Here is a 27858-nt window from a genome sequence, read left to right on the forward strand (position 1 = left end):
AATAGAGACTGTGATTGCTAGATTGGTAGATAAAGAAAGAGAAAGGGAGGAAGGGAGGAAGGAAAGAGAGGGAGGGAGGGAGGGTGGGAGGAGGAGGAAAGAAAAAATATTGACATTGGGTGGTAAACACACAATGTAATATACAGATGATGTATAATAGAATGTACATTTGCAACCTTTATCATTTTATTGACCAATGTCATCCCAATAAATTTAATTTGAAAAAAAAGAAGAAGGAAGGAAGGAAGGAAGGAAGGAGGAAGGAAGGAAGGAAGGAAGGAAGGAAGGAAGGAAGGAAGGGAGAAAGAAAAAGAAAGGAATTGTTCTCTTCTTTACATGCTTAACAATCAATCCCATTATTCCATAACTGAAACTTTAGCCTGTTGTTCGAGTAGATGTACCTCATACTCCCCTGAAATGAAAGGAAGGAGAGTATGAGGTAAGTCTACTTGACTTGGCCTGCCTAGCAGATTAAGGCACAGCTGAATTTTGACCGCCCCCCACCCCCCCCGGTGGTTTGGGTTTGGGATGTCACTCAAGGCAGACCAACCAAAGGCCCTTCTCAGAACTCTGCTACAGCTGTGAAGGAAGCTTGTGCTCCATAATCTGAAAAAATATGTAAGCCAGAAAAGTCAAGAAGTTTGCTGTAGGATAGAGACATCCTTACTGTGAACAAAGGTAACAAAGGAAGGTCCAGGTGAGACATGGAGAGAGTAGAAGTACCCAGGTGACATGATTTGAGTACCTAAAATCCCACCTTATTCACCAAATCTATACATTAAAAATATTATTACATTTTCATTGTTAAACTACTCTTAGTTAGATTCAAATTACTTGTGAATAAAATAAATCTCCCAAATATAACTTAGTTATGTAAATAGTACAGCAACATATCAATGATATTTTATTTTTGAACATATGGCATGCTAAGTATACTGCATGTATTTAACTCAGGTAATTTTCCAAATTATTCTGTTTAATTTCAAATTCCTATCTCCAACTTATTTTTATTTTTAGCTTTTTATGAATGCAAAAGAAGCTAGAATGTGGTGATGTCAGAGACCAGCGCTGGTAGAGCAGCGTGTGTGTGGACTTGACTATGACACAGTATTACTGACCCTCACTCTCTGTCCGAGTATCTGAAGATTGCCCCCAGGCCTCCTTTTAAAAATGAGCAGTTGAGGCATATAGTCAGTCACATAGGCCATTACTGGTATAACCACAATAAAACTCAGGGTTCTATTTTTCAGAAACCTTGTTGTTATATTCTTACTGGAATTCCTTCAATTCCATACATTAAATTATGAAAAATAAAAGATAATATATGAATATTCCCAGACCTCCCCATTTATGCAGCACTGAGAATCTTCTGCTATAAAGGTCACAAATTCAAGTCATTTTTCAAGTTCAGAGCCTAAAAATCAGGTTGTTAAAAAAAAAGAAACAAAAAGAAAAAGTCAGCCAGTATTGTGTAACTTCTGTCTAAGACTTAAAAGACAATTGTAAATCTCATCCTGAATTATCCTTGGAAAAAACTAAAGCAGTAAGTTTCTCAACAAAGAATTTCAAATAATCCCATAGAATATTTTTTTGAAAGGTAGAAACACCATTTTTGCCTCCGATCTAATATTTTTTACAATAAATACAATGTCAGAGCAGTATTTCTACCTCAGCATATGGAAAAGGAAAACAATGGCTTAACCTTTTTTTTAACCAAGGAAGAAAATGACAACAGCCTCAAAAGAGTCTATCCTATGAGGAGAAATAATGGGTCCCCAAAAATTGACAGAAACTGTTTTTATAAATCACACAATTAAGTTTCAACATTAAAAAACTGACAAATCTATGCTCTAAGAATCTCCTCTGCTCTAATCCAGGGGTTTTCAGGTTTCCTGAAAAATTCCTAAAGAATTTCAGCCATGGTTGTGATGTAAATCCATGATAATCCATTTGTGTTTGGATAGGGGGTATGGTCCTGGGAAGCCAGCTGGCAGAACATTATTTAAAACTTAAACTCTTGTATGTTTTTGTAAATATCCAGAGAGACAATTAATGTGACCATAATATTGTTTGTATTATCAATTTTATTGACTTAGCAAATCAAAAAAATTAGGATTTTCATTCATTTAAGAGAATTTCTACTTTGGAGAAATCTTTTCATACTAATAACTGTAGTCTATGAGTGTTTGATTAAGAAACGAACAAAGCGAGGCCAGAGTAAATACAAAGAAAATCGGTTGCTCTGGGGAATATCCACCTTCCCTGATTGCCTTAATCAGAAGGAATGAAAAAAGACTGAATCCCAGAAAAATCTTTTTGGCCTCAACATGTAGGCTGCCAACCAACGTCCCAATTATGTCCATTGGTAGTGACATCTGTCCTCCAGAAGGGCACAAAAACAACCACATCCCTTTATCAGTAAGTTACTGAATGTCTGTCAGGGAGTCATGGTCAGTAAGTAAGGCTGCCTGCACCTTTCACCCAGTGACCTAGAGCTGTGTGCGCATTTCAGAGACTAGTGTCCAGCTCAGTGTTACTCACTAGTACTGACTGAGTGTCTGCTCTGACCTGCTAAGAAGCCTTTTATTCAAATTCCAAAATGAAATAAACTTCCTTTGGGAGGGGTGAGGAAAAAATTGTACAGTACAGATTTCATTTGTGTATTATCATTTTACATACATGCTTCTTGAATTAAGTTTATTGCTTTATTTCATTTATTCATTCTTCCATTTAACAAATACTACCTGAGTATCATTATTGGCAAGGCATGGCTCCAGTTCCTGTGCAAAGCAAGACATATAAAAGCCTGTCTCATAGAGTGATTTTCTGCCATACTTATTTTGGAGGCTGGTAATTCTATTGTCCTTAAAGAATTCATAAGTATAATGGACATTATGAAATCTAGACTTTCATCCTTAATTTAGCCCTAATTATTTATACTTATTAGTATGTTTGCCAAGTCTCTTACCTTTTCCAGGACAGTTGCTAAGAATATACAAAAGATACTGTCCAGTACTACTTTTCTTTATAATCAGAAGTATCAGAAAGTATTTGGAGCCCTGGCTGGTGTAGCTCAGTGGATTGAGCGCGGGCTGGGAACCAAAGTGTCCCAGGTTCAATTCCCAGCCAGGGTACATTCCTGGGTTGAGGAGCCAGCAGAACCCCAGAACCGCAACATGATATGGTCTCTCTCTCTTCTCTCTCTCTCTCTCTCTCTCTCTCTACTTCTATCTCTCTCCCTCGCTTCCCTCTCTAAAATAAATAAATAAAATCTTTTAAAAAAAAGTATTTGGCTATATGTGTGGGGCATGATCTATAAAGAAAAAGCAGCAATTGCCATAGAGTACAATTACTTGGGTAGAATGTGTGTAAATTCAAGAAATTATTTACTTGCATATAACCATTCTTTCCAAATGTTTCTAATATCTTTTGCATTGGGCTGAAAACATCGTGCTGCTACAGAAAGATAAGAGTATAATTGTAAATATTTACAAAGAGAAATTCTAGACAGAGAATAGATCTCATAGAAGATTAAATATGTAAAATTAATGAAAATCCATAAGCTCAAAAAAAGTTATTTAGACTACAGAACAGTTGGGCAATATGGTCTAGACCAGTGGGTCTCAAACTTTAACGTACTTAAGAAATACCTGCACAACCTGCTAATTATGGATTGAAGGGCCTCTACTCCTACTGTATCAGCTATGGGACCTGATGATGGGACCTGCAAGCCTAGAGAGCACACTTTGAGAAATGTGTTCTCAATTACAGGGCAAAGCCTGGAGGTGATACAAGTCTCTACGAGGTATTGCAAGTATAGGACACTTTCCAAGGTGTAGAAGTGGAGAACCCTATTTGAAAAATTAGCAACCTTTCACGAGGGCATTAGGCTGAGATAAGTCAGAGAAAGCAAACACTGTATGATACCACTTATATATGGAATCTAAAAAAAAAAGCTAAGCATGTAAAAACAGTGACTAGAATGGTGGTTACCAGTTGCACGGGGTGGAAGAAATTGGGGAGATGTTGGTAAAAGCGCACAAACTTGGAGCTAGAAGATCAATAAATTTTAAGGAACAAATTCATAGTATAGTGATCATACTTAACTATACTGTATTATGCACTTAAAGTTTCTGAGAGACTAGACCTATAATATTCTCAACACAAAAAAGAAATGAGAATTCTGGGACAAAATGAGGGTGTTAGCTAATGCTATTGTAATAATCATATTGTAACATATAAGGGTGTCAAAACAACATGTTGTACACCTAAAACTTACAGTGTTTAAGATTGACTAAATATTGTACAAGTCCCCATTCTGTTTTAGAAAATTAATAGCTACATTTATACCTATCTTCATACATGAATTATGAGAAATATTTTTAAAATATAAATATCCAAAGATTGCTTAGCCTAGCCATATTTCTTTCTAATTATTAATATGCAATTGATAACTATATATTATTTAATTTTTTAGCAAAGAATCTGCTTGGATATTAAGTTCAGCCCATAAAGGGATAAAACAAGACTGTTTATTTTGAATGGATAAAATAATGGCACAGCACAGGTGTTGAGCCCTCAATCAGCTCATAGTAACAGATTTCAGTCTTGCTATGTATCTGAATCACCTGGGTATCTGAGCTTTTAGAAGATCCCTAGAAAATTCCATACCACAGCAAAGGCTACAAACTACTGGAAACTCTCAGCATGTATTTGTGTTAGCACTTCAGAGTGTAGCGCATACTTAGGGACTTTAGAATGTGAAAACAATATTACGCCTAAAAAAATCAATAAATTGAGGAAAGAAAATTATGGGAAAGTGCTCTTATAGTCATGTTTTTAGATGGTATGCAGGTCATGGTATCCAAGATGAATACACAGTATTTATAGGCCATTCTCAGCATTGGTCTCAAATTTCCTTATGTATTAGATTACCTAGGCTTTAAATGTGACTGAAAACTGTATCTCACCACCTAAGATTCTGAATATATTTTTCTGTGATACGGCTTAGCCATCAGTAACTGAAAGCTCTCCGCAGGTGATTTCTTTATAAATTTTAAACTGCCGAATTTGATAGCAGTGACTACCAAAATTTGCATGCATTTCAAATAAGGGCTGTTAGGAGAAACAGAGAGAAATCTGGATCCATAACTCAACTACAAAATGCATTTATAATAAATCATCTTTTCAGATAAAAACTGAGACAAGCTGTGGCTGGTGTGGCTCAGTGAATTGAGTGCTGACCTGCAAACCAAAGGGTCACAGGTTCAATTCTTAGTCAGGGCACACGTCTGAGTTGCAGGGCAGGTCCCCAGTGAGGGGCAAGTGAGAGGCAACCACACATTGATGTTTCTCTCCCTCTTTCCTTCCCTTCCCCTGTCTCAAAACAATAAATAAATATATTTTTTTAAAAAACTGAGACAAAATAAGACATTTTTCTAAATGCATTATTATATGTCAGAAGGTAATTTGAGCACAATAACGGTATACATTTAATATGTTTTATATATTTATACTCACAAATTACCAAATAAATCTTAAAAACTATAAAAATCAATAAATTCATTTAAAATATCGATGCCTTACAGACATACAAAAACAGGCGCTGCTGCTCCAGCTTGCTCACTGAGCCTTAGCTGCTGGCCTGGCGGTGTGTTGTGTCACAGCTGTGTTTGCATGACGGGCTTTGACGCAGAAGATAGAGTCAAATCTGAGTGGGCGCTAACCCCCAGGTCCCCTAAACAGCAATCTCTTTCTAATAGGGTTACGCTATTCTATTAAAATTGTTTTCTCCAATGGATAAATCATATTAGTCAACATTTTACATGTTGTGATTCTGGAAAGGCAACTGATTTCTTTATATATTCATCAGCTATCTATCACTGAATCATATAATTTTGTGTTGGATGGAAAATTAATAATCATTTATGTAGACCTTCAACGAGTACAATAATACTCTGTTTCAGACAGATCATCATTCCATCTCTTCAACTTCAAACGGAATTATACACACAAATATATAATTTTTGTTTTAATAGTATAAATGATAAAAAGTATATTTTATGAAGTTAATCATGAATAAAGTAAGTGCCAAAGCATGATCCTACACTCTACAGCCATGATGAACTGATGTGAACTTTTATAAGTGTGACTTAGAAAAAGTTATACATATATATTAAAAAATAATTCCCATTTGAAATCAGTTCATGTAAAATACAAATAATATTTTAATGACCTATAATTCATTCTCCTACATATGCAATCTAACTGTAAAGTATAGGAGCTACAAATTAAAATTAAAAATGTATTGCATATTTTGAATTTTTAAAATACCTTTTCATCTTGAAATTTCTGAAAAGAAAGAATCTTAAGTTATGAGAGCTTTGATAACATGATAGGAATACTTCTGTGTTTTATCCTCCTGAAATAACATCATACTTAAGTCACCTCAAATTCTGTCGCTTGCCAATGTTAGAACATCCTTATCAGATTTTTAGAACAATGTTTGAGGGAATTCTCTTTGCAAACATTTTTCTTGGTTTGTGGTGTGGAGCTTCAGTTCTGGAATTTACCTTCTTGTCCTGCACCTGGAAATTCACAGGTGGTCGTGAGAATAGGGAGCCGACTGGCTAAAGAAGCCTCTCCACACTGCACACTCCAGCCACAGGGTTCTGAATTTTTATTTCTTTTTTTTTTCCTCCTGGCATCAGGAGGCTCATTCTAAATCAGACTAATGGACATCCTTCTCCAGATATCAAATTGGAGTAAAACAAAGGAACGAACTAAGCACACTCAATTTTCTTAAATTTTATTTCCAACTACTTGCTTGGAAGCCCATTGTTTATCTAGTCCAGTGACTGTTGTGTTTTGCTGGCAGGGCTGGGGAGAAGGCCCGCTATCCCAAGCAAATGCGTACAAGTCTTGAGATTGAGGCTATTAGTTACTGTTAATGACTCAGTCACTACCAGTGCAATCCCTAATCCTGATGCACTCTTGGCTCTGTTCTCCACAGCTAACTCTTCTTTAGAAAATACTTTGTATATGTTGTATATTAGATATCTGACTCTAGTACCATAGAAGGTGATGTCATAGAAGAAGATTCTACAATCTGCCATCATTTTTCTTTTATATTTCCAGAAAAGTAGTCCTGTTGAAGAGTATTGCTTCCTTACACAGATGGGGAAAATCTGCTTTTCTCTCACTTAGTTTCTGAAGTACACATTTCTGGCAGAGCCCTACTCAAAGCTTAAGCAGCAGAGCTCTGTGGATATAGAAGCTTTGTGACTGAAATTCATCAGGCCTATATCTTCCCATATAAGGAACAGAGTCGTGCAACTCATCTATCTAAGCCTAATATTAATCCAACTTCAGAAATTTCTACCTACGATCACACACGTTATATTCCCAAATCTGTTTTGCTTGGATGTGTGTGTGTGTGTGGGGGGGGGGGATAAAAATAAAACTAAGGCAAGACTATGCGCTTTAATCTTGCAAATATACCAAAACTGAAATCTAAAAGAGTTTTTCTGATTTTTTTTATCATATGGGTATACCTTTTTGGTCAACAAAACAGACCAAATATATTTAAGATGATTAAAGATAGTATCTAATACTTATGATTTTAGTTCTTGTAGCACACATGAGGAAAAGTCCCGTTCCAGACCCTTCTCCCAGCTCTGGGACGGCTCTTCTTCCTGTGCCTTTACATCACTGTCCTTCATGCATGTCTGTCTCTCTGTCCAAAACTCTCCCTTCCATACGGACGCCAGTCACAGTGGATCAGGGCCTGCTTTAATAACTTCAGCATAACTATGTCTGCAAGGATTCCACTTCCAAATAAGGTGATATTCCAGGAGTTAGGACTCCTGGAGTTAAGATTCCAGGAGTTAGGACTTCAATATCGAATTTTTAGCCCACACAATGCAGATTATAACACAAGAGAATGTATAAACCTCTAGCCCTCCAATGCTCTTGGATGCAGCTTTATCATCCAACTGATTCCCATATTTATAAGTGAAATACATTCTGGGTATATTTTACCTATACAAACATGAAAGTTGAACTTTAACACTTTTGAAAGTTTGTACTTTGAAAAACAAGCTCTCAGAAGGTTATCATAACTTTTAGCTTTGTCTCCGTATATGTTATAAGGCAAGGTCCCCACCTTATAAAGAAATTCCTCTTTATTCTGTTCAATAGCCTATTTCTATGGCAAAACACATACCCTCCCAGGAATAGACTGGCTGTTCCAGTAGCCATAGGAACAGGGAACTTTCACTCCCCCGGGCAGTAGATATCTTCTCCCTTCCCTCTCTTTGAAAGGAGGAGTGTTTATCTGATGAAAGAGAACCCCCGCTTCCCTTTGACTGCCCTGCCCCTGCCTCAGCGGGGATTTGCTGAGTGGACTCCTGGCCGCCTGGTGGTCAAGTGTCTGTAGCTGGCAGTGATGAAGTGAGAAGAGACCAGCAGGGAGGGACATTCTGACTTTTCTTGACTTGTCTCTGCTTTGCTCACTTACAATCATCAAAGGAAGAAAAGTCACTTTATCTCCTCAATGATTTCCAGAGAAAGAACAAAAGCAAGCTCAGCCTGCTGCTTCTGGCATTCCTTTAAATCCTTCTGCCTGCAGAGAAAGTGTTTTGTTTTGTTTTGTTTTGTTTCTGTACTCAGCCATGGGATATAGTTATGCAAGCAGTATCTGTTCCTTGAGAAAAGGTCTATATATCGCCAACTTATTTATGACTGGTGTGGGTAACGCCCCCTAAAAAGGGGGTTCTATGGAAAGCAACCTCACAGGGTGATTTGATCATAAATTCCTAACTGGGCAAGTCACCATGGGTAGTCATGCCCCAGGCCTATAACTTCTTTAGTGAGCGACTTTTAAACCCTGTCCACTAATCTTGGGTATCTAGGTTAACATACCCTTGAGAGGTCAGAAATAATACCCCTGGAAGGCATAACCACCCTTAAGAAACCACATAATCTTTTTAAGTATCTTGCAATCCAATCCCCTCCTTGCTCCCTCTCCTCCACCCTGGAGTAATCTTCCTTATGTTCTCTCCTTCATTTCAAATGCATAAAAGCCACAAAACTGTTTTCTCCAGAGCATTTGAGATCACTCTCGCTGGCCTGTGTCACCAGCTTGGCTCAGATGAACTCTTGGGAAAATTCTCCACAGGCTTGGACATTTCTTACGTTGCCACTGGTTACGTGTGTTAATTGTGGATGAAGTAACAGAAAGCCCGTCGTGGTTGCCTGTTTTAACAGTTCTCTGCAATCCAGCCTCATAGGCAGCCTGGCTGACATTTTTCTCTATAACATCTTGACTTCTGTGACTAATCTCTCAATTGGTTCTGAACACAGAAGAGGAAGAAAGGATATGATCGTCATCAGCCTAGAACTCCTGGTACAACTGATCTAACAAGTTAGGATTTCTCTTTATTTTCCATTGTTACTGAATTTGTTCTGCTTCCCATATAACATACATTAATTAGTATAGCCTCTTAGCCAGTATATCAGGCCAGGGTTAGTAAATCTGGTTTTCTTTTTCCTTTAATTACTTTCTGCCATACACTCTGTTTTCTAGAATCAGTACCAATTAATTTCACTTGCATTTTGTGAGCTGCTCTTTCTGTCCTTTGTATGAGAAGCTCGTTCACCTCCATTGCTTTTGGTGACAGAGTCATTAGTAACTGGGGGCCACTAGACAGATACTCCTCTTAAGAACAGTTGTCTTTTCAAAGTCTTATAAAATGCTCATGGAATTTAAAACTGCTTATTACAAAATAAGTGCAATATTCTATTACTTTCTTCTCACAGGAAGTTACAACATATATTAGTGACAGGCCTACGTAGGCCTACCAGGAATGGAAAATCACCAGGTGGGAAAACTGTAGCCTAAGAAACTGCCTGCCGACCCTACCCAGGACAAACAGAGGCCCAGCTAAGATTGGGGTCTAGGGTCGGCCTATCCGGCATAACAGGATGCAGCTCTAACTTGAGCCTGACAAGATGTATCAAGAACAATGGTCAGCAGAAATGGCACCCAGCAACCAGCGGTAGCCAGTCAGACTCTGACACCCCAACCAGTTACCCTTTGTCGGGTTTTATGCTTACAAACCCTGACCTAAGAACAACCGAGTGAATCTTAACCTCCCTTGGTCGGCTCCACTTTCGCTCTTATTCCCCATTAATAAGCCTTTCTCCTTAGCTCGCTGCATCCATCCAGTTTCTTGAGTGATTCCAGCCTAACAATTAGATTATCAGTAGTTTTAAGAGATCCTACAACAAAGAAACTAATATCATTTAATCTAGCAGTTTCCAAATATTTTTCACAGTGGGAGATTTTGTTGGTATGTATGTGTGTATATGTGATAGGTATGAGGTCTATTATACATTTATTTCTTTTTTTAATTTAGCAACCCTTCTCACTATATTGTACATTTCTCAAGACAAGAAGTTCATCTGTTGAGTTTTCTGTTTTATCACCAACATTTAGAAACTTGTTTTTTATAGAAAAACTTTGAAACAAAGAATAATCTCAAAGAATGAGTGTTCAATGGAGCATCTCTGTTTTCCTTATATTTATATTGTTAGTGCAGCACTATATTATATCCAATTAAGAGTATTTACAACTCTTTGGCACTTATCAAAAGCTATCTGATAGACGAAATTCTATTTTCTATGCCTCCTTTCCTACTAATATGTAAACATGATTCAAATATAAGTCCACACAATAAAATCTATAGTTATAATACATCAGAAGCTTCCTGTTACATAATTTGCACTAGAAAAAAAATGACTAATAATGCCTTTTGTCCACATCTTCTTATTGATAATATTCTAAAATTAAAATAAACATCTTTGGGTTCAGGGGTCTTATTTTTCTTTTCTTCTTTGTCAGTGTCATTTTAGAAAGTTCTGGCAGAAACTTTACCCATTTTATTTTCTGAACTTTGTCAAATTCTCTTCTAGTCTAAAAAAACCTACAATTTTGCAATCAGATTAATTTGCATTTTTAATATTTTGGATGGTAGTCTTCAAACAGGAATGGAATTGTTAATGAGAGAAACTCCCAGAAACTCAGTTCTTGTCGCCATTGCAGTAAAGAATTGGAGATCAGCAAGTCCACCAGCGTGCAAGCAGGGCTCATTGGTGACCCCTTATCACGGAAGACACCAGGCCTAGCTAAGGAGGGCTTGGGGGTCTGAAAGGCACAGATGCAGGCTGAAGCCTGCAGGGTAAGGACAGCAAAGGTAAGGGCAGCCAAAGGTCAGGGTGACAAGTGCCTCAAGGCCAGAGGCCATGTGGCCTGAGGCTGGACAGCCAGAGAGTCAAGAGCACCAAGCCCCAGATCCTTTGTCCTGAGGACTTAGGTAGTTGGAGAGATGAGGGAGGATGAAGTTACATATTGACTGACAGGTAGTGATGGTGCTAGCTTTCCAAGACAGAGGGCTTGAAAACCCGAAGGTATTAATGGACTTCTTACCTTTAGTCACTATGGGCCATTTTCAGCTTTTCAGACCTTAGGATGAAAGCATAGTTTCAAATTCTTTCTCTTCCAGATAGTGGAAAAAGTACACAGAATTTCAAGGACTGCTGAATCAGTGGTTGAGACCTGTACCCTCCTCCCTGCCTTTGTTTCCCCTCTGGCTACACATTCTACCATAACAGAATGACTGGGCCACCTGGCCATAAGTCTGGCTCCACTCAGGTTGCTGGCCTCTCTTGGCTTCCTTCCACAAGTACTACATCCAAAAACTAAATGGCTTTCGGCTGAGAAATCAGCAGGCCTTCCTTTTTATAAATTATTTCACTTAATTTCTGAGCACAATGTAAATTGTCCTCATTCCTCTTATTTAAAACACTAGTGTTTTTCTATAATATTATAGTTTCTGATAAAGTTTCCCCAGGAAAGCCTGTTTGTGCAATACTAAAACTTTGCTTTTCACTGGTACCTAGGAGGAAATGCAAATCTTGCTAGGTTTCTCTCTATACCTATTTAGTAATGATTCCTTTAACGTTCTTGCTTTTACAAGAGCACAGAAATAAAGATATTTTTAGATTGTTGCCAGAGTAAATGACGCTATGTTTAAAACAGTTAACAAACCCTTCTTATATCAGCATTTTCCATAGAACTGTTTTTGCACATAAATATATTCTGTGTTTTAATTCATTATAGATTCCAAAGCTTCAAGTCATAGCAGGAGGACAAGTTGAATATAGAGAAAGAATGTGTTTAGCACATTGATTTGCTTCCCATGACTTCTCGTTTACCTCATTTGAATAAGTTTTATAGTGCAAAACACTCTTCCATTATAGATTATGTCCAGTTTATAAAAATAAATAGAAGAGAAAGTAAAAAGAGCGAAATATTTTCTACTCAGAACAGGAAGTTTGCTGACTTTCATTTTTCTCCTTACTAGAAGTCCCATTTTTAAAATTATTTTTCTGGGAAAGTTGGTGTGCTCTGGGCAAAAATGAATCAGTTTGATTTTAAAGCATTAAACCTGTGGTATTTGTTTGCAAAACACTTACTCATAACAGTGTTACCTGAGATGGAAGTTAGGCAGGAATAAAGATTAGGCCAGAGTAACTCTCTCAGTTACTCTCTCATATATCTGCTCTAAAAAGCGTTTCGATTATGCATTTCAGAAATGACGCTCTGACCCGTGTTCATACCAGAGCTCCCTTCTGTCTTTCCTCTCACTCCTGTTCTCTCATAAAGGCTCAAATCCTTGAGACCATATAATACATTCTTTTCTGTGCATAATGCATTCTTGTTTCCTATTGTGTGACAGAAAAAAGAAAAAAAAAACAGGAGAACTTGTATAAACTGGAGAGTTGTAATTCATGTGCTTCATGAAAGTGTTGCCCTAATTCTCAGAGAAAGTTTATTCGATATTTGTAGGTAAAATAAAGTGTATTAGTCAGCTCAGGTGGTTATAATAAAATAACATGGACTGGGTAGCTTAAACAACACTTCACATCTCGCAATTGCGAAGGCTGGGAAGTTAAGATCAAGGCACTGGCAATATACGTTTTATTTTGAGGCCTCCAGCCAGGTAAGCAGCAGCCATCTTTCTGTGTGATCACATGATCTCTTCTTGTTTGTGTGAATGGGGTGAACAAGTTCTCCCGTGGCTCCATTTACAAGGGCACTAATCCCATCAGACCAAGGCACCAACCATTGGACCTCATCTAGCCATACCTACCATATTTGGCAGTGTGTAATGCATACTTTTTTGCCCAAATTTTTGAGGGAAACATATGCAAGTGCATTATACACGGGTAGTACCTGAAACACTTTGTACCTGTTCTTGTATTTTGTAATTATTTGTTACATAAAATTTCTTGTATCGTAATATGTTCAAAAATAAATGCTAAAATTCCTTTACAATACAAAAACAAAAACAAGCATCTAAATATAAATAAATAAATAATTGAATTAAAGATTTTAAAGGAAAGATTTTTTTTTTCCTGAGTGTTTGGGCGAAAAACGTGGGAGTGCATTACACAGGGGAGCACATTACACAGGGCAAAATACATCACCTCCCAAAGGCCCCATCTCCAAATATTATTACATTGCAAGTCAGGACTTCAACATAGAAATATTCAAGAGACACAGTTAGTCCATAACACACAGTATCAACACTTTAATAATGTATTAAGTCACAGATGAATACCTTTATTTCTTGTAAGGTATGCAGTTAGTGGAAGAATGTGTCAACTAGATCCTCTGGGAGCAGTCATTGAAATGGAATCCACACAGTTTATTAGGAGATAACAATAGTGAGAGATAAAGGTAGGAAAAAGGAGAATTGGGTGAGAAATCCTTAGACCAAGATGCATATCTGACACATGAGAAAGGATTAAGTAAGAAAGATTGAGCAGCTAGACTAGCAGACTGCACTCCAGGTCTGACGAAGTCACTTCAATGTCAAGTTCCAGAGCGAAGACTATCTGGCAGATGAGTCTTGCATTGGACAAAAATAGCCAGTCTGTAGTGTATTTATCATTGTCGTTTATTGGCTCAGGCTATCCAAAAGAGTATGATACCTTTGCAAAAGCAAAGGAAGATCCTGAAGACACTGAGGCTGGGCCTGTCCACCCACCGCACTACTTTGATGAAGACCTAAGTGGTGTGTCACCTCGTGGTTGCCACAGTTTTACCCTTGGGCCATGTGGACCTACTTCTACAAATATGTTAAAGCAGCAGTTCCTTCAGGGTTCTAGTAGGCTTCCTGTTTGGCAGAAAATGTACACTGGGGAGATTAATAAATAGGACATATTCAGCCTGAACTGCTACATTTTTTTTTTGGTGTCACAACTAGTATTCATCACCTCCCTTGACACTATCCATTGCAAATTTGTTGACCTTAACTATCAGTTTTATGGTATACGCTGGCTGATTTGCTGGTAAAACCCAACTCTCTTCAAGAGGGAGCTTAGTCTCTGATTAACATACATTTCTCAGGCTATTTTCACTGCACTTTTCTGCTCTAAGTCACAATTGGGTAATGGAGTAACAAGAAGATCCCCAGTGGATGACCTGAGTCCCACGGATTTCCCTCCCTGTCCTCAGTGAGGAAAAACAGCCCCACCTCCTACAGCTAACCAGGGTCAATTACCTCCATCAAGAAGGTGGTCTCCTGCTTGCTGACATGTCTGAACACAAGGAGTGCAAAGTACCCAATTACCAACACTAGTTTTTAGTCCAATGTACCCCGTGTTATGTCTTCTGGAGAGCATGCACAACACGTAAGTACCAGGGTCTCTAACCAAAATGTATGAATGCCAGTAAGGCCAGTGTCCTGTGTTCTTCCTCTTAGGAACACAGCTCCACACTCAGGTCTCTGATTTAATGCTTACACTGGCTCATCTTCACACATTTGCAAAGACTTTTGGCTTCATGCTTGTGCTTCAACTATTTTTTTAGGCCATTACAAAGCTCTCTCAAACCAGCTACACCTGGCTGGAATATTATGGGACAGAACCAATGGGCCCCATTATCATGGGCCCACACTGCACATCCTTTGCTGTAAATTATATTCTTAGAAAGGGCACTATTTTATGTGGTATTTCATATTCATCAATTAAGCACTCCGGTACCCTGGAGGTTGTTGCTGGCTGAGGATCTGTGAACAGGAAAACAAAACCCGTACTCAGAATAATCATTTATTTACTCTTATAGAAAAAATTTAATGGTCCTTAAAGAGAGAAGAATTCCAATATAGCCAGACACCTTTTGCGAATAGTGTCAAAGGGATGGCTCATAGCTCATCTCTGGTTGCTGCCAGGTTAGAGATTCAAAAGATATAGCAGCTAGATTGACCTTAACATTTGGAGTCCTCACTATGGGGTCCATGTACACTCCCCTACCACTGTGGCCACACTATTCTTGTAACTACCTTACCACATGTGGAATGGGTGATGCAGAAAGATATCAATGGGGAGTAGTTTTGTCTACTTGGTTATTCAATGCCTTTCCATGATAAGTGACTGCTAGTGGGAATTGACACAAATATGTTTATACTTTCTACTCTCTCCCATTTGTTCACATGGCTATCCCCCAAACCTCTTTGTCTCTGATCTCCCCCTAGTTAAAATATCACTCCATCTACTTCCTGAAGATGTAGAATAAAGTGTAATGTCTATGGAACTAATTACTGTTTAAAATATGCAACTGAAACACATTTTATAAGAAAAGGACTATATTCTTTTCTCTAATGGAAAAGCTAATATTGCTAATATCCAGTAATAGTTTTCCAAATGAAACAGTTCTAACTTGTGTATCTTAGAAGGTCCAGGCTAATTTTCTTTAGGTGTGTATCATTATAAGTAGGAAACTGAGCCTCAAAAAATATATTCTGAACAGAAGTAGAAAGTCAAAAACAATTATAAAAGATTATTAAGAAGACTTCTGAGAAACATGATGCAACAAATAAACAATTCCTATATTCTTGTTTCACATAATGACCAAAGTTACCAAAATAATATGCACGTGGAAAACAATCACTGTGTTGCAGGAACTGGGAGGAATACTACCCAGAGTCTTATACTGAGATGGATTTCTGTAGAGTTAGTGTATGAGGGAAGATTATAAAAGGATAGAGGATCAGTGGTAGAGTTCTTAGTCCTGTAAAGCGGATCAGTGAGACATGAAAAAAAGGAGAATATTCAGGAAGAACTCCTCCACTCCCCTGGTTTTCAGGAGTGACAACAAACATGGTGGTCCGGGAATCGCTCAAGACACTCAAAACACATTCAGAATGGTTTAGCCTTTCTAAACGCATGTGACCTTTTTTCTTTGAAAAAAGAATTCTGGCATTCCAAACGAAACCATTGTCAGACTGTCGAATTTTCCTGCAGATTTTTCTAATGCAGTAGCATGCTTCATTAAAGCAGTAATTCACTTTCTTGACCCTCTGGGTTATTGAAACAAAAAGCTGTCAAGCTTAGCCATATTGGTACCTAAAGAAGAGAGCAGCAGGAAAATAAAAGGCCATGTGGAAAGCTCACTTCTAGCAGAGTTGTGGTTGGTGTTGCTTCTTTTAACTAACCCAGAGAAAACATTTAATACATATTTAATTTCCTAATTCCTCAGAATCTCACCCAGGATGTCTTGACCTTGAACTGAAAATCTGTTTGCAGAATTTTTCCATCTAGCACAGTGTTATATTGTCTGTGGAGTACTTCGTTTTAAACATCCTTCAGTACAAACAGTTTTACGTAGTATGCAAAAGGGGCTCTGATCTGCAGCGTAGCAGAGAATGATTGATTAGTCTTTGAAACAACTCGGTCAGCAAAGCGTGCTCCAAGCCTGGTCCCTTCAGCACTTCCAACAGCATTACCAAAATTTCCATCATACTGTTTGTTAATTAATATGAGAGGTATTAGAGACAATTTAGAGAAATAAATGGTGTTCAAAATATGTGGTCTGGCAGAAAGTTCATGCCTGAAAGGGAAAACTAAAAAGATTAATAACTACTGCTTTTGAATTCATACTCCCAATACAAAGCTCTGTTGGTATCTGTGACCTCTGTCAGCTGACCCGATTCAAATATTTACTGGTATGATATTAAGACTGTATTGAAATTGCCTTTCATGTAAGGTACTTGTCATAGTGCCTTAAGAGGAAGAGGAAGATTTCCCTCAGCCTAGAAATAAATATCTTTTGAAATTTTTGCAAGATTTCTAATATATTGTATTTATTTTGCAGAACTTGTCTGAAAAGGTTACTATGAAAACATATTAAAAAATAGTAATGGATCTATACCATTCCCCTATGTGCCTCCAATTTTTGAAGACATCAATATTTAATAAAAGATTCTAATAAATGTCAAATCATTAAGTTGTCTCAAGTTCACAGCCCATATCCTAAAGATGAATTTTTCCTATCAATAACCAGTTGCTCAATGAGGAAGAGGAAATGGCAATTCGACCACAATTTTGTTTGGTTTCCTTTTAGAATTAAAGAAACATACACTCAAACTTCTGCACACACAGAGACACTCACACACACACAATAATGGATGTCGAGGATCATGTTCTGAAACGTAAAAGAAAAAACACAAAACATAGCACAAAAGGAGATAAAAAGCATAATAAACTGCAAAATAATTGCCAAAAAGAACTGAAACAAATTACAGATATCATCTACTTTGCCTCTTTTCATGGAATAAAAGTTCTGATGTAAGAGATGAAGCATTATTTTGTAAGATGATTGGAATAAAAGCTATGCTAGCAGCATAAAAGTCTGTGTATGTTTTTCTTTCAAACACCTTTACCCCTGATTATAGACCTCAATCTCATGGCATTAGGGTGTGTGAGCTGGTAAGTAATGACAAAACCTACTCATCTTCAACTAGTGATTGGTTTGGAGACGGACATATCAGGAATGCAAGGTCTATAAAAAGTGTTCCTTAGATTTTTTTTTTTTAGTGGGCAGAAACTGACAGTGAAGCATGGGCTTTCATTTCTCAGATTCCTGAGGCTCCATGGACATGAGCCTAGAACTGTCTGTAGTTGTAGATTCAATCTTGCTCAAGCAGCTGGCCTGAAAGAATCAAGCCAACAGGCAGAAAGAAAGGCATTCAAAAGAAGGAGTTTTGAAAATATCCATTTTATGAACCTCAAAGATTCATTCTCCCCATAATTCAATAGCAGGAATAACTACAAATCCCAACAACCCTCAAACTACTATGTAAGGTTTCTGTCTGCCGCAAACCTGATGAATACAAGCAGGAAAGGGAAGTGCTGGCAACGTTAGACCATAAACAGGGGATTGGCTGAATCAAGGTGATGGGATATAGGGCACCACTCTGACTAGCTGAGATGGTATTATGGGGTGAATTGTATCTTCCCAAAATTCATATGTAGAAGTCTTAAGCTTCCCCCCAAAAAACTTCAGAATGTGAACTTCTTTGGAAATGAGCTCATTAAAGATATAATATTAAGTTTTTTAACTTAATCAGAGTTTACTCGGGTGGTCCCTAATGCAGCATGACTTGTGTCTTTATAAGAAGGGGAAATTTGGACGTTGACACACAGAGAGAGGAGACATGTTAAGAAGAGCCTTCTAGAGCAGCAAGCGCTGCTGACACGGCTTTCAGACTTGCAGCCTCCAGACCAATGAGACATTGTTTTTGCTGTTTAAGCCTCAGTCTGTGGCATTTTGTTTGGCAGCCCTGAAAAGCAAATGCAAATGGTAACCATCCAAGTCCTGAAGCACTAACCAGCTATTAAAATACCTCTGCTGTATCTGGGCACTCTGAAATCATACAAGCTCATTCTCTAACAGACCTGGAAATTTTTTTAAAGATAGGAGATCAAAGGGGATTACTCAGTTCTTTCCTTCTGAATAAAAAGTGCTACAAGTGTGAGACAATAAAGTTTGGCCTGTCTAGAAGCAAGAAGGCACAGCAAGGCAGATCAACAGCATTGTTGAGGCAGGTCATTTTTCTGCAATATACTGAGCTCAGGGGGAATGGCAACAACACTGGCCGGTAACTAACACCAGCATCTACAAATCCTGAGGAGGCTTTGATTGGAAGTTGTTGACTTTAGAGATTTTCTGGCACTGTTTTCAGTCGATGAAGTTGACATTCGGCCAACTTAATATTGTAAGGTTCTTGAATTGCCAGAAAAAAATACCTTTGGATTCCTCCACAGTGAAAAGAAATCCCCGATCTCTTTACCCACTCAGTCAGAACAGGAGAGGTCAAAGCTTATCAGCTCTAATTGGACAATGTTCCCTGAGCTAATGTAAGGAATCAGGTTTTTGGTTGTTTGTTTTTAATTGGACTCATGTGGATCAAAATATTTACCAGGATCAATCTTGATTAATAATTTCAGCTGTCCAAGCAATGAAGAGGCCCACGTAATCTAGGGAGAGGTCTATAATACCATACATGATTTCTCAGGTCCTTCCTTTTCACATAAAACACACACTCTTTGGCCCAGAATCATGAATTAAACCTCTAATAAAGTGTATGGGTTAGTGTCTTACCTAGCCAGGAACATTTACTTTATGAAAAAAAAAAAGTGTTATTTTATACCCAGATAATTACCTAGCTTGTCTGATAGTTTTCTAGAGCCGTGTGCTACACAGCCACAGATGTGAACTTAGTTCACCATAACCAGCCCTAAACCAAGGGTGTTCTACTGGTAACTTTCCACAGATAAAGAATTCCTCTCTACGAATGTCATCCATCTATTTACCAAAAGGTAAGTGTTTTCAAAGGAATTAAACTGGGTACCTGCTTTCTTTCCTTCAGTGTGATTATCTTCGGGTTAGGGAATGATTAACCAGCAGAGGAAAGGGCCCAAGGCCTGCTGCTTTACTGCCATTCTCCCAGCCCCACTGGCCCTCTCTGGTGAGCAGAAAACAAGAAAGTAGGGGGATGTTTTCAATTGGCAGAACCTGAGACAGTTAGAAAAGATCCTTCCTTCCTTCCTTCCTTCCCTCCTCCCTCCCTTCCTTCCTTCCTTCCCTCCTCCCTCCCTCCCTCCCTCCCTCCCTTCCTTCCTTCCTTCCTTCCTTCCTTCCATTCTGTTGTAGAGTAAGTGCTTCTGTTTCTATTATATTTGGCCTGGAGGAGGGTAGGAGCACTAGAGGATGGCAGTTATGTGACATCTTTGCTTCTAGTCTTTTCCAGGTGGTTATTTTTGGGTGTGCCCCAACTTTGGCTGTATAAAAGGTGGTGGAATTTATCTTACAGCTCATGCATTTCATGATGACATAGAAACAAATCCAGGCTTACTGAAGAGAATGGAGGTGATGTAGACACCCTAGACAAGGATGTCAATGAAAGAGCTGGACTGACCTAGAGCTTTCTTCTCTTTTGTGAGTGTGTTTTGAGTTATATGTAGGATAATAGCTCAATAACAGGGAAAAGTCTGGAAATGTATTAAAGTTCACTAAAAGGTGTGTTTGAGGGGTGTGTGTATGTATGTGTATGTTGGTTGGTCAGTGAGAAAGTTGAAAATGATGGCTATTGTCATCACCTGCCTACCTATTTTCATCTTTTTGACAATATCCATGCTTCCCTGAACATAAGGAAGGGTGCGGTCAGAACCATAAACACGAGGATGGGCATGTGGTGGAACCAAACTCCTACAAACCATTTTCCATCTGGTGAGAGGCTTCCTGTTTCCTCACTTTTTATAAAAAATCTTACAGACACTTAGCCTCAAGATGTAAAAATCCAACACAAAATGGACAAAATAAAAGTTAACACCTTTTGTAGCACTTTCCATTCACAAGGCAGAGTTATATGGGCTTTATTATATGCAAAGATAACTTATTTTCACAGCAACTCCAGGGGACCCATAATAACTGTGATGGCATTTTGATGTATTGACTTTGATAAGCTATAGTCTCCGGTTGTCCATTCCAACACTAATCTAGGGGTGGTGTGAAAACATTTTGTGTATTTGATTAAAGTTTGTAACCAAGCATTTTTAAGAATAGCACCCTGGATCATTTGGGTGGGTCTGGTTTTAATTAAATGAAAGGACGCAAGAACGGAACTGAGACTGCCATAAAAAGAAGAAAATGACTTTTTATCTGTGGACAGCAGCCTCAGCAGAAACCCGAGAGTCCCGGCCTGCCCTCCCTGATGGCCCGCCAGCTCTAGGGACGTGGAACCGCCTGCCCAGACATCACCGCTGTGTCAGCAAATTCCTCGAAACAAATCCCTAAACATATGTCTCCTGCTGATTTTGCTTCTCTGGTTGAACCCTGACTGATATAGATTTTGGCACCAGAAGTGATTCTAGAGAAATAGAATCTTAAAGATGAGTTTCTAAATAGGTTCAGGTCTTGCAGACAATTTTGGGCACAGTAACCTGGTTAGATTTATAAGTGTCTACTGCCAGTGGCGAAGAAGTCACTGATATCCCATGTTATGGTGTGGCCATAGACATGCAGAAAATGCTGCCAGTGGATGCTTCTAGTCAAATATTCACAGGATGTGAGGTTTCTGATTGAACCCGTATTTACCACCTTAGCTCATTTTAGTCAGATTAAAGAGCAGAATAGTACTGGCTGTTTCTGACAGTGCTGCAGAATGTGGGGAAAGAAAATGATGAGCTACAGGCTTTAATTTTCAGTGCAAGCCATGTATAAATCACCTGAAGCTTCTATTACTGACCTGAAACAAAAGATGTTTGTTTCTCCTGTAGCTGCAAGGGGATTATTTCTGTTCAAAACAAAGCAAAAGAAAACCAGTCTGATCCTCTGAGTGACTGAACCACAACACAAGTTGAATTCCCACCTGTACAGAGTGTGTTCTGTCAAAGTCAGGACATGGATCGGGAAGGAATGGAGTCCTGGAATTTGAAATGGGTACGTATGGGCAGATAGCAATGAAGCCATACCCATGGAACCTTCCAGTTCTGATGAGTCTTCTCTGCTCTAGAAGCAGTCCTTCTACCCGACCTGCAGAGGTTAGCCTGTCTTTGCCTAAAACATTTGTGATGGCTTCCCTGAGGCGTTTCCCTTTCAAGGCACTGCTGATTCTTCTCAAGGCATATCCCGCCATCTCTGCATCTTGCAGGCCCCAAAGAGTGAGATACAAAGGGTAATGTATGCAGAGGTGGCTGCACATCATAAAAGGAGTAGGTTTTTCTGTTTTGTGCCAATCGAGTTCTTACAAACATGGCGAACATTCCTAAAACCCACCGAACTTTCTGAAAGAAGTGTGGCAAGTTTCAGCCCCCCAAAGTACCACAGCACAAGAAGGGCAAGGATTCTCTGTATGCGCAGGGGAAAGCGGCCTTATGACAGGAGGCAAAGTGGCTATGGTGGGCAGACTAAGATGATTTTCCACAAAACGGCTAAAACTACACAGAAGATCATGCTGAGGCTTGAATGTGTTGAGCCCAGTTGTGGATCTAAGAGAATGCTGGCTGTTAAGAGATGCAAGCACTCTGAACGGGGAAGAAATAAGAAGAGAAAGTACCAAGTTATCCAGTTCTAAGTTTCATATATTTTTTTTATTTTATGGCAATGAAATCTTGAGGATGTGTTTACTTCATGTGTTTGCAACTGGACTATCGGAGATGGAAATAAATTAGGTTCCCATCAGTGGTAATGGATTTTTTTTTAAATGCTGTAGTTTTTTCCACTTTATCCAGACACAAATCTAAGAAGTACATGTATAAATGGATATTAAGGGAGTGGGATTGTGGTGATAGGAACATAAAGTTGAGTCAGGCCACAATTTTTGGTTGGGCCCACTCAGCAGAGATTCTGGATATTTAAATGGTTGGCAGGAACCACACATGGGAACAGAAATAAAGAGTTCTTAAACCTAGAGAATAATTGGATGCTCTTAATTTATTTAAAAATAAATTTTGAGGAACAGCTTTCAGAGAAATTTTCTAACAGTGAGATATTGAAATGATAGACAAACTCAGGACTTTCTATATAAACTAATATGCTACCTTGTTTAGGATATACCGCAGAAATTAGGGTATGTAATGATATGAACTTAAAAGAAACAAGTAACTTTTGAAGTATTCTACAAATGTTTACTTAAGTTGTTATAGTTTCTTCCCTTGAATAGATCAAAAGTCTATGGAACTAATCTAAGCGGATTAGAGGATAATGCCCTTGCATACTAAAATTTCTCCTCATTATATTTTAAGGCACATGTTCTCACTCTTAACCAGAGTAATAAAGTCAAATATTTCCAGGGACCAAGAATGCAGGATAAATAATTGAATCAGTCTGTTGCAACAAAACCAAGAGTGGCAAATGTTGTGGTCAATTGAATGATTCATTGAGAAGAATGTAACACAAACTTAAAAATCTCTGCTTTCTCATGGAAACAAACAGTAGAGTAGCAGGTGGGTGGAGACATGGGGGATGCTGGTGAAAGGACACAAGCTGTCAGCTACAAGGCATTCGAGTAAGTTGTAGGAATCTAATGGCACAGCATGCTGACTATAGTTAATACTGTATTTGAAATTTTCTGAGAGTAAACTTTAAGCACTATCATTACACACATAAGATAACCATATGAGGTGATAGATATGTTAATTAAGCAGATAGTGGTAATCATTTTGCAAATTATGTATGTTGCTAAATCATGTTGTGCACATTAAATGTATACATTTTGTTTATTAGAAACACCTGTTAATCAATGGCGGTTTGCTGTCAATTCAATGTCAACAGCAATCCCCAATGTGGTATACAGTGAAGAAGGAAACTTCATTGAGTTCCAAACAGCTCAATTGTGCCACAGCACAGCTGCGAGGCAGCCCTGGGGCCAGGACCCTCTTTGTCCAGACAGCTCTGCTCTACTCCTTGCTAGTGTGCACTGCCATGGTCTGCTCCACTCTGCTCCAAGGAAAGATCTTCAGTGTTTCCACTCAGCTAGGACAACATAGTCCCCAGTCTTCTGGGAAGGGCATTCTCAGAGCCAGAAAGGAGCTAACTTATACAGACAAAAATCCCTGCTCTTAGGTGATTGGTCTGAAAGGCATCATCTCAATTGGTCAGAATAGGGCACTCTGATTGGTCAGTGAAGAAGCTTATGGGATATATATATATATATATATACAGCTGTGAAGATCCTATTGGTCAGGAAAGACTTAGCCCTATTGGTTGAAATAGGATTCTAGGAATGCCTTTAATATGGACTGGTTCAGATGGCAGAAACACAGCCAGCCTGCACTGCCTACAAGCAGGCAGTTCAGTGCAGCCTTCTCCCTGAAGTTCAGTTTGCAGTTTGAGTGTGAGGACCACATGTAGAAATGGCTGGGGCTCCTTTTTTAATTTCCTTTAAACCTATTTAGCTACCAGGAGCCCTTCTCAGTAGGTATCTTCTTTCTCAGGGTCCACCTACCTCAATAAATTTCACAAGACTATAATAGCATAAAAGGAAAAAAATATATATTATCCTCCATTTCCATGAAATAAATATACACACTGGTGGGAAAGACACATACACACCCACAGCTTTTTTTTTTTTTTTAAGAATCACACAGTGAACACTATGTAAAATATTTGGTTGTCTGACCACACTATGTTGTAGACGTGAAACTAAAACAAAATAATATAGAATATAAACTGTAATTGAAATAAAAACTTTAAAGACACACTAATGTAATTTTAAAAATATTACTTTTTATTTTTGCACCGCAATATTGATTTTATTTTTTATTCTTTTTCTTGGTATAATTATATAGAAGTAAAAAGAATCACACAAGCACATATGGCAAGAGACACTAGGGAAAATTAGATTATAGGGATAGAACTGTCATATTGTAAATATGAGAAACAAAATAGAAGACTGAATTTAACTATATTTTAAAATAATGGAATGGAATTGGGGAGAAGAATGCAGGAGCTTCCAGTTATATTATTCTTCAAACACGTATGGCAAAATAATAATAAGAAAGCATGTGTGGCTAAATGTTAGACTTGATGGCGTCCAGTGTATCACATGCCTCTATTTTTCTGGAAATTGAAATATTTAATAATTTATAAAATAAATAAAAAATCATTGAATGCACCCTGGCTGGGGTAGCTCAGTGGATTGAGCGCGGGCTGCGAACCAAAGTGTCGCAGGTTCGATTCCCAGTCAGGCCACATACCTGGGTTGCAGGCCACGGCCTCCAACAACCGCACATTGATGTTTCTCTCTGTCTCTTTCTCCCTCCCTTCCCTCTCTAAAAATAAATGAATAAAATCTTTAAAAAAATCATTGATGCATATAATATTTATGGAGCAAAACCTTTGAATATACTTGTCGTCACATGAACTATGTAGTTTCTACTCCCCTTTAGCATCTCATTTTAAATTGAAGCTGACTATAAACATTTTAAGACTCAACGAGTTTCCGTTAACTAATTCTCTGACCTTTTTTCATTCCTCTGAAAACTGCTTGTTTTAATTGGCTGCCAAACTTGATATGGATTCTACATATCACCTTTCTCCCTTTCTGCAGAATTTTCTTATATTTATAAGTAGATTCATATAGATGAGTAAAAAGATTCAAATATATTTATATTCCATGGACATTTACTGAGTACTGAGAATGACCCAGGCACTGTGCTGGGTGTCTCGTGTGTCTGGGAGCATAAATACTGGCAGAAACCCAAACTGGGTCCCAATCACAGGGCGAAGACAGCAGCTTTTTAGGAGAAAAGGAAAGGAAATAATTACATGAATAGAAAAACAAGATTTCTTTTGGTGTTAACAGAATTACTCTTCAGGCATGCATGGCTGGTTACTGATTTTAAAGAATGTCCATAACATCGGCTCTTGTGGTCAGGATGTTGCTTTCCTGTCAACTTTACAGGTAACTGCTTAGAAGACAATGTTGCTTTGGCCCAGGGAAAAGGTTGTTTTGCCCAGTTAAACAACCCAAAGGCTCAAGTAGCAAGACGTTCAAGCAATTTCTCTGGAATAGCTGCTCTGGCTTTATTTTAAAATGGCTTTAAAACGTGCATCAACTTTTCACAGAAGGAAAAAATATATCAGAAAAAATTAAAAATAAAATCCAGACCCTTTATCTCCCTGGGCTGCACTCTTATTTCATTGACCTGATGAGCAAAGTGAGTATCAGAATAAGGGTAAAGTGATCCACATTACGGCTTCTGAATATCTTACCCCAAGACTGGCACAATGATGCGTATGGAATATTTTGTTTAAGACTAGAAGCTGAATAAAATAAAGGTAAATTATTGGGGAACTCAAAATGAGGCAGATTTTTATAAAAAAGAGATGGGCTTGTTTTTTAAAATAATTTCAAAAAAGAGTAAAAAATATTTCCTAATTAAATGAGATTAAAAAGAATTGACAACTAAAGGCAATAAATACCTAATCTTGGAATTTGTTCTATAATTAAAAGAGGTAAATAATCATTATAAATAGTATTTGGTCAATGGAAAAAAATGGAATATGGACAGCAACAGAGGTAAAAGTAACTGACACAAAGGAACTAAATTCAGCCACATGGAAGTTCCTTGCCTAAGTGATTGGTCCCCAACGGAAACAACACAGCCCGAGGCTTGAGTCGGCTTCCCGGGTTGATGATACTCTGCACGGGTTATTACAACTGTTGCTAATAGAGTTGGGTGCCGTCTATAGGACTCCACTGGGAAAGGACAAGAAACTGTGTGTAGTCTTTTCTAAAGTCCAACCTGTGTGACTTTTTCTTTGCTGATTTAATTTATATCCAATAACTGTACAAAAACCTAACTGTGAGAGTAACAGATTTTCTGAGTTCTGTTAGTCCTTCCAGTGAATTCTCCAAAGAGAGTGATCCTGGGCATCCCCATAACACTTGGGAAATATACAGTGACATATTTAGTTTTAAAAGAGCATGTTACCTATAAATTATTTTCCAAATGATACCTAAATATATATCAATTGTATATATGTATGTCATTTATATATTATATATTTAAGTAATATGCAATATATCATATATATGTTTGCATTAAAATTATATTTGTATGTATTTATGTAATGGGGGAACCCCCAAAATGGGGAGGGGGTGGAGGAGCACGAAGATAGCACGTGCCTGTGTCACCCCGGCAACCTGGACAGCCAACGAGTGACACAGCAATAAGAAGCACTAGGGCTCGCAGTCAAAAGCTAGGGAGGTGATTGGATGGGAGGGACATACCCTCCCATCTACTTCTGCCACGGCAGGGGATTACAAGGGGTATTTAAAAGCAGAACACACACAAATGCTCTTCTCTCCCATCTCCTGACTGATTGATGGGTCTGCCGCTGGGGTTGAGGTTCCTGAGCCAAAGGGCCTAGCTGGAGGCAGCCCCATGCCCCTGCTGGAGCCAGCCGAGTACAGCCCTAATGCAGCCACGGGTGGGGTCAGGGGTGGCTGGTGCAGGCCCTGTGCACCTCCCTGAGTGATCCAGACCTACCAGGAGAAATACTGGCACTTGGTGCTAAGCTGGTAAAACGAGAGAGGCAGAGGGTGGGGGCGAGGACGCTTGGGCCAGCGGGTCCCAGGAGGCCGGTCTTGGGAGGCGGTGTGGTGGGGCAATGAGACCCGTGAAGCTGTGGGAAGCTTCCACTGCGGCCACCCACTAGCCATCTGCGCACTCCTCCGATGGCTGGGGTAGGGTGGGGCATCAAGAAAATTGTCCTGTACATTTTAAATAAAAAGATTCCTTTTTCCTTTCCACCAGACTCAGTCTCTGGAGTTATTGCCTATGGGCAGTAGGGCCCCACTAGTTGCTTTTTATATATATGCATGTATATTTGGATGTATACACATCGAGAGAGTAAGAGAAAGCGTAATAAAGATTATTTCATGTTTATCCTTCTACTGTTAGTTTTTTGTTATAAAACATTTATGATTCATTTTGAAACCG

General features: G+C 38.5%; 2 pseudogenes; both read left to right on the forward strand.

Annotated features, from left to right (window-relative positions):
* LOC114507440 overlaps positions 1 to 14284 on the forward strand; it is a 21711-nt pseudogene extending 7427 nt beyond the window's left edge.
* Positions 14285 to 22162: 7878 nt separating this feature from the next.
* LOC114507743 lies at positions 22163 to 22484 on the forward strand (annotated as a pseudogene).
* The last annotated feature ends 5374 nt before the right edge of the window (positions 22485 to 27858 follow it).

This window comes from Phyllostomus discolor, chromosome 3 (assembly GCF_004126475.2).
Source record: "Phyllostomus discolor isolate MPI-MPIP mPhyDis1 chromosome 3, mPhyDis1.pri.v3, whole genome shotgun sequence".
NCBI classification, from domain to species: domain Eukaryota; kingdom Metazoa; phylum Chordata; class Mammalia; order Chiroptera; family Phyllostomidae; genus Phyllostomus; species Phyllostomus discolor.